Raw genomic sequence first — 8,183 nt, 5'->3', positions numbered from 1 at the left:
CTGCTTCCTTTTCAGTAGGAGCATTTAAAGTGTGCTTAGAAGAAAATAAGATCCAGCAAGAGCAAATTCACGATGAATAATACATAAAGCATTTTTTAAACAATCCCTAGTAACTTCCATCTCTTTCCTCATCTGGCAACTTGCATTTGAGTTTATACAAATTTTATTAGTTTAAAATGAGATGCATTCATAGAGCTTTAACTTGCCTCATTATTTATTTCAAAGTGCAGACCACATAGATTTTGATGTCTTATAAGTAATCCTATTATAATGTTTAGGAGGCCTGAGCTAACTCATGCTTTCTGTCCAAACACATTACAGAAACAACCCGCTTCCCCAAGCAAGGCTTAAGGGCTGATGATGGTGCCGTAGGCCATAGTCTCAGCACAGCCCATGAGGGAGTAAAAGGGGCCGTTCTGGACATGTTTCAGGGATCTGTATTATAATGAAATTCAATAATTATTTCAAAGAGCCCAGGGCCATGGAGGGAATTTTAATCCATGGACTAAGGAACTGGAACTGAAAGGGTTCAAGCCCAGCTTCCAAGGCCATGTTACTCAGCCTCTTAAGCACTAGATTTCTGACAATGATGCCTTCACCTTAGCAGAGTCTTATATGCTGAGCAGGAAGTTGAAGGCTTAGCATTTTACCTATGAGTTGAACAGGTAATGAGACCAGGACTGGTGGATCAATAACTCTATAAAAATAGTGCTTTTACTAATACTAGTAAAGGCACATTACAGGACACTCTACAGAGCATTTTATCTATGCTATCTCATTTTATCTTCATAGCAACCCTACAAGGTAAGTGGAGCAGTGAGTCTCAGGTAAGTGACCTAGCTATTAAGTGTCAGGTATTATTTGAACCCATGTCTAGCTAGCTCCAAAGTTCCCTGGGCCAAATATTATATTGCCTAAATGAAGTTTTTTCTTGACATGATAAATGCTTTTGATGGCTGAGTCTTTGAATTACTGAAGACAACTGAATCTATGTAATTTAAGCAGTGTGTTATTTTGAGGAAAGTATTGCAGTAATAACTAATAACAATGGAGAATTTACCACGTGGTGGAATGAATGTACAGATCTTTTGAAACTCATTTTAAAATGTTCGACTTTGTACTGATTACCTTTCCTTGTGTATGGATATTAAAGTGAGGGATGATTATTGACTAGTGAGGCACATAGGGAATATGAAAAGTTTAATCTCTTGATCTTAGCAGCATTCACACTGGTGTATATTTATCCATTAATTCACTGAGTTGTACACTTAAAATTGGTACCCTATATGTGTAGGCTATATCTCAATAAAGAATTTTTAAAATTAAAAATCAAAATGCCTTAAAATATTGTGACTTCATTGTTATTTGATGGAAGCTTGATTTAAAACTTTTCTTCTTTTCTAATATGAACATTTTCTGCCATAAACTTCCCTTGAGCACAGCTTTAGCTGTATTTCCTTCATTTTGATATTTTGTGTTGTCATGTTCATTTAAGATATTTTCTATTTTCCCTTATGAATTCTTCATTGACCCATGAGGTACTCAGTAGTATTGTTTAAACATTTAAATAATTGGGGATTTTTCCATTTTTAATTTCTAGCATAATTCTATGGTTGTCATCAAATACATTTTGTATGCTCTTAATTCCTTTCAATGTATTTTATAATATAGAATATGACCTATTATTATATGTGCTTGAAAAAAATATATATCCTGCTGTTGTTGAAGAAATGTTCTACAAATGTCAATTAGGTCAAAATGGCTCATAGTGTTGTTCAGGTGTTCTGTATCTTTACTGAATTTCTTTCTACTTGTTTTTATCAATTACCATGAGAGACTTGTTAAAGTCTCAAACTATAATTGTGTATGTATCTTCTTCCCCTTGTAGTTCTATCAGTTTTTATTCATATATTTTAAAGATCTGTTAATAGGCATGTAGGATTATTATGTCTTCTTGATTAATCAACCCCTTTATCAATAAGATCTTTTTTATTCCAGGTTAATTATTTTGTTCAGAAATCTACTTTGTCTAATACCAGTATAGCCATTCTAGCTTTCATTTGATTAGTGTTATCATGGTATATCTTTTGCCATTTTTCATCTTTAACTTATTTTTGTCTTTATGTTTAATGTGAATTTCTTGCAGGCAGTATAGAGTTGCATCTCACTTTTTTATCTAATCTGACAACTTCTGCCTTTTAATTGGTATGTTTAGACTATTTAGATTTAATGTGATTACTAATATGATTAGGTTTCAATCTACTACAGGGATATTCATTTTGTAATTGTTTTATCTACTCTCTGTATGTTTTCTCCTGATTTTTGGCCTGCTTTTGGATTGAGTGTTTTTTGTGATTCAATTTTATTCCCATTATTGGCCTTGTACTTAGAGGTCTTTTTAAAAAAATAGTGACTACTCCAAGCATTTATAAAATACATATTTAATCAATAACAGGTTACCCTCAAATGATATTGTACTGCTTCCAACAAGGCATGAAATCCTTACAGCAATATATTGCCAGTACTACTGCTCACCTTTGTGCTATCATTGTCATACATTTTATATTCTATATGGCATAAAGCCACAGTAACTTGCTACTGTTTTTCATTTAGACAGTAACACCTTTTAGAGTGATGAGAAATAAGAAAAAATGTTTTTTATATTAACTTCATTTTAATCATTCCTGAAAAACTTCATTTCTTTATTTAGATCCAAAATAGCATTTCTGTCTGCTGTCATATTCATTCTACTTGAATACCATTCTTTAACCTTTCTTGTAATCCAGTTTAATCGAAAATGAATTCTCTCAGTTTTTGTTTTCCTGAAAGAGTCTTTATTTTGCCCTCATTTTTGAAAGATATTTTTTACTTGGAATTTTAGATTGACAGGTTCTTTTTTTTTTCCTTTCAAGCTTTTAAAGATGTCACTCACTATTTTCTGGCTTGCATAGTTTCAGAGAAGTCTCCAATAATTCTGAATTTTGTTCCTATGCAATGTATCTTTTTTCTCAGGTTGCCTTCAAATCTGCTATTCATCTTAGGTTTTCAGAAGTGTGTATCTTATGTATTTAGGTATGTATGTATGTTTGTGATGTTCGGTGATTATTCTGCTTGGGGTTCTTTGAGATTCTTAGATTTATTGTTTGATATCTTTTCCTACTTTTGGAAATTTTCAGCCATTATTTTTTCAGCCAATGTCTATATTTTATCTCTTTGGAGAGATTGGTTTCTCCTTGGATTTCAGTTCACTCGGTGGCCTTGAAACCTCAGCTCCCTGAAGGGCTGAAAGTAAGTTCTGATATCATAGCTTACCAGGTTTCTCTTGTTCCAGAGTAGAAGCAACGTTGTTCCTAGAAAAAACTGAAATTCTTTTTATTATTTGAGTTGTAAACTTCAAGTCAGTATCTATTTGTTATATGAAACTGTCAAAACTGTGAAGGATTTGAGATTTTATCCTATTTGCAAATTAACTAAGTAGCCTGCCTCTATTTCATGGACACCAAAGACACAAGACTCCTGAGTCAGACAAAGGTTAGTTTGTTGCTGATAGCAGTAGGGTTTGTGTTGAACTTAATCATTTTTGTGCCCCCTCCCCAGGCATCAATTCCCATGGTGCAATAAGCAGAAGGCCAAGTGATACCTACACATGCAGTGGGTTGTGTTACAGGAGACCCCAACTTTAAGGAAACAAAATCCTTTATAATGGGCAGTATGTCTTCCCTTTATTGGGTAGGGAGACACTCCCTCTCTTGTTTTTTGTACAAATATCTTTGAAGACATAGTCCAAACCAAAGGTAGTTAGTGCCTCTGCTCCCAATACACAAAAATCTTTGAGAGACCCATGATTTGTCTTCCAATAGAGATAGCATCTTATGAACTGATCTATTTTCTCAACCCAATTGTACTGGTAATTCAGTTCTACATCTACATTTTGTGCCACAGAATCTTATTTCCATTCATTTCATTGATATTTACTGTGGATATCTTATGGACAAGCAAATGTTCCAGGTGTTGAAGGTATCATAGCGAACAAAACAAATGTGGTCTATATTTCTTGCAGATGATAAATAGGAAAGTTGGAGTTTTTCAGAGTTTTAAAACCCTGAAAGCCATACAAAATTCCAATTGGCTAACTTGCTAATGATGGGGAAGTTTAGATATTTAGACTATAATACATGAGTGCTGTTTGCATTCTTATTGTATTACGTATGTCCCTGCAGGATTTTTAATACCTGACTGAAGTTTTTGAAAGCAAGAATTGCATTTTATTATACTTTGCTTCGCTGTAACTTCTCATAAGCTTTAATAGCACATAGGAGACATGGAATTTTTTTGTGACTTCGCTAAAGATGTCTGTTAAGCCTCACTTATTATTTTCTAAGAAAGTGATACTTCATCCTACTTTTCTACAGCATGGTAAAATGGCCGAATTATTTTTATGTGGATGTTTGTCCATTGAAAAGCTTTGAATCATTAGGCATAACACGCAAATTCTGGTATTTTATCTCCAGCAAACTTTACACTTCATAAAATAGATATAGTACTTCCTATTTCTGTATATGAAGGTGAGAGATAACAAAATTAAAGGAAGTTTGGATTTTCAAATGACCTGGAACCACATATTTAACACTATTTTTTAACACATGTGCTTTTCAAAACACATGTAATATGTAATCTTTTCTTCTTTTTTTTTTAATTACCAGGAATAGGAATGTTATGGCATTTCATTTCTAATAAAACATCACAGGGTCATTATCTATTTCCCCCAAATAATGTCTTTGACTTAGTCAAGCCCAGTCAATATTTTTTCTTAGAGTTCTCTCCTTGATTTTTAAATTCCATAAATCTATTATGTCTATCAACCTATCTGTACATGTAATTTAAACTATATTGCCTTTTCACTTGTGGTTAATCTGTATGTCTTGAATAAATGTGTGTGTGCCTGAAGGGTCTTGTCAAGACACCTTTGTAAGTGCTGACGTTTGACCCTTTGGATTATGTTTTACCAGCACTCAATGGGGAAGAGCCAAAGTTCAGCTCTCAACTCTGTGTGTGTGGCTTGATTCAAATGTGAAACTTGGCACTGAGTGTCCTCCTGTGCCTGGTTATTATTTTTGGAATGCAAAAGGTACATGTTTTTGTAATTCTCTGAGGAGCTCCTCCATAGCTTTTCCAGAACCTAAGTCAGATTTTGCTTCCAGGCTATGTTCCAAAGCCTAAACTTCATTTCTTTTAGCAGCTCTTCAGACAGATGAGTACTATTTTTGAAATCCATACAGGCTTTCCTGTCTGCTAGGGTCTATTTAATGGTCTGTGTTACTACTACAGAAAGACACTTACTGTGTTTGTTCTTCCATTGCTGCCTTAAAGGTTTCTGATTTCCATCCAAAATACTGCAGCCGTCCTGGAGAGGCAAAGGAGAGCACACTCATTTGCAAGTGAACTTCAGTCAGCAATTCTGAGCCTCCACGGATTTCAGCTCAGTATTTATTTGGAACCACAGGCATTAAAAGCAGTACAAGTATGATGCCCACAATGACCTGTGCAGCCTGGGAAAAGGAAATAAAATGGGACATATGTGCATATGCTATGATAGTTACAGCTGGTATGTTCTTAAAAGAGGATGGGTAGAGTAAGGTTCGGGAGATTAAACCACATTTTAAACACATGAGGGAATATATCAAGACAGCATTCTAATTAAGAATAAAAAAACTTCTGTATTTCAAGAACCATTTGGTGTATCGATAATTCCTTGTTTTTGAAACTATGATCTTACCTTCTTGAAACTCACCTCCTGCTTAGAATATAAGCTAGAATCACAAAACAAGCCAAAGGCATTGCTGCTGCAAACTAAAATCGGTATCACAGTGTTCATGCACTTAAGTCCAGGAACTTGACTCAGAAGCAGGCTCCACTGCAAAATCTATTTATTCTTGTTCATGCACAATTCTAAAAACTAGCTATTTTTCATTTCTTGTTTGTGTTAGTTGGCTAGGGCTGCCATAACAAGTTAAACAGACTGATTAAACAAAAGAAATTTATTTTCTCAGTTCTGGAAGCTGGGAAGTCCAAGATCAGGGGGTTGGCAGGGCTGATTTCATTCTGAGGCCTTTTCTCTGGCTGGTAGATGGCCATCTTCTCCCTTGGTCTGAACACAGTCTTTCTTCCATGTGTGTGCCTAAGCTGTGTCTAAATTTCCTTTTTTTAGAAGAACACTGATCATATTGGATTAGGGCCCACCATTAAGACCTCACTTATCTTAATCATCTCCTCAAAGACCTTATTCCAAATACAGTTCTATTCTGAGGTACTGGAGGTTAGAATTTCAACATACAACTTCGGGAGATAAACTCCAGCCCATAACATTATTCACAGCAGCTTTGAAGCAGAAAATAGAAACAGTGACTATCGAAAGATATGGCATTAATCAGGTAAACTGATAGTAGCAATAAGCAACAACCCAAAAGCAAGAAAGAAGATAGCAAATTTATTTTAAAGAGCTTGTGTAATTATGTTGAAAACCATAAAAGCCGGGTGCAAACATCCTTGGTGCTCGCAGCAGGCCCTGGATCATCTTGATGTAACTGCACAATTATAACTGACAGTCTGAGAAAAGTGAATTGTTCATCCTATAGAAGCAGCAACTCTTCATAGAATGACAAGTGGGAGTTTAAGTCCTAACACTGCCACTTGGACAAGTCACTTAAACTCTCTAAGTATTTGTTTTCTCATCAGTGTCTTGAGAATAAAATCATGTGTGCAAATACCAGAGATACGAAAGCCATATGCGGGTAAGTACTTCATAAACTGATGAGCATTCTATGAGGAATAAGCTCTCAGATCCAATAAGAAGACATAAAAATATCTACTACAATTAAATAAGATACAGATTTATAGATCAAAATGATCCAGGAGGGAAAAGATTAAATCTTTAAGGAGACATATCTTTAGTTATCTGAAAAGACTGATTTTTAATAATGAAAAACTAGCAATATCCAAGAGTTCTCTAAACTAAGGATTCATTCCAATGAACTTTCTTAAAACAGAGCATAATGGCTTGTTAAGGTAGCTAGATGAGCTCCTTCTGACATACTGCCCTGAGTCCAAATTCAAGAAATAGAAGGCGTAAGAAATAATATGAGATAGCAGAAAGAGTTCTTCTCTGTAAATCAGAGGAATCAGGTTCTGATTCAAATTTTACAACTACCTGGGCTTTCTTTTTTTGTTTCTCAAGTCAATTTCCCACATATTTAAAATAAAGATATAGAATCATATGGTTTCCATGGTGTCTTCTAATAATGAAATTTATGAAAGGCCATTTCTGTTTCCTTTGCTCTCACTCCATAGAATTGCAGTAGATCTAGAAAAGAGGTGGCCTCTTTACTTACTTATCAGTCCCTGTGACCCCCTCCCGCCATGCCTCACCACCAATTTTTGGAGGTAGACAGAGTGAGAATCTGAATTACCAGGAAGCCTGGACTCCAACACAGCATCTGTCTTGGCAGCCACAGCCATAGCAACTTCGACTCTTTGGCTCTGAGTGTTAGGTGTCTGTCCCCTGTGTAGGGACTTCCAGGACAATCCATTACTGTCATATCTGAATCTCATAATGGGTAGGTTGCCATGTTAAGCTGCTAACTCCTCCTCAGCAAGGCACCAGACTCTGCCCTACTCTGTCAGGGGCGTGTTAATCTCTGACACTCAGAGGAAACCAAATGCTGACGAGTCACACAGCATGCATGCAGCTTGTGTTGAGAAAGACGCACCTTTAAATGCTGTCAATAATTTAGTACCTATAGGAGGCCCAGCATCCCCAGCCTTTCTCTTTGTCTTATGTCCCAAGAAAAAAGTCCTTGTCCTAGACTGAAGAACACTTAAGAATTCCTCTTTAAGAATCCATGAAGTATTAAAAATAAATTCTTCAACCCCTCCACCTAATGCCACTCAGGATTTGGGGACAGCTCCAGACATGGTTAGCAAACAAGCACTTTCTCAAGGTCTGAGTGACACAACACTGCACATGAGAAGATCACCTTCAGCCAGTTTATGATCTAAGACTGAAAACAATGTGAAGTACTGATACCAGGAATTTAGGAAATAGGGGTGTGCTTCTGCTGTAGAGCCTACAGGGATACAGATCTTGAACTCCCAAAGATAATTCAAATTTAACATGTCAGCAACCA

At 35.7% G+C, this 8,183-nt stretch overlaps 1 long non-coding RNA gene across 1 annotated transcript; it reads right to left on the bottom strand.

Annotated features, from left to right (window-relative positions):
* Positions 1-3,310: 3,310 nt before the first annotated feature.
* On the bottom strand, positions 3,311-7,589 carry LOC130681336 (uncharacterized). The gene is made up of 3 exons (XR_008994406.1): positions 7,467-7,589; positions 5,341-5,404; positions 3,311-3,360 (listed from the first exon to the last, which is right to left on the bottom strand). It is a non-coding gene; the product is annotated as an uncharacterized LOC130681336 (long non-coding RNA).
* Positions 7,590-8,183: the final 594 nt, after the last annotated feature.

This window comes from Manis pentadactyla, chromosome 16 (genome assembly GCF_030020395.1).
Source record: "Manis pentadactyla isolate mManPen7 chromosome 16, mManPen7.hap1, whole genome shotgun sequence".
Lineage (NCBI taxonomy): Eukaryota > Metazoa > Chordata > Mammalia > Pholidota > Manidae > Manis > Manis pentadactyla.
Note: the sequence above shows the minus strand (reverse complement) of the source record. Positions and strands in the feature narration are given on the sequence as shown.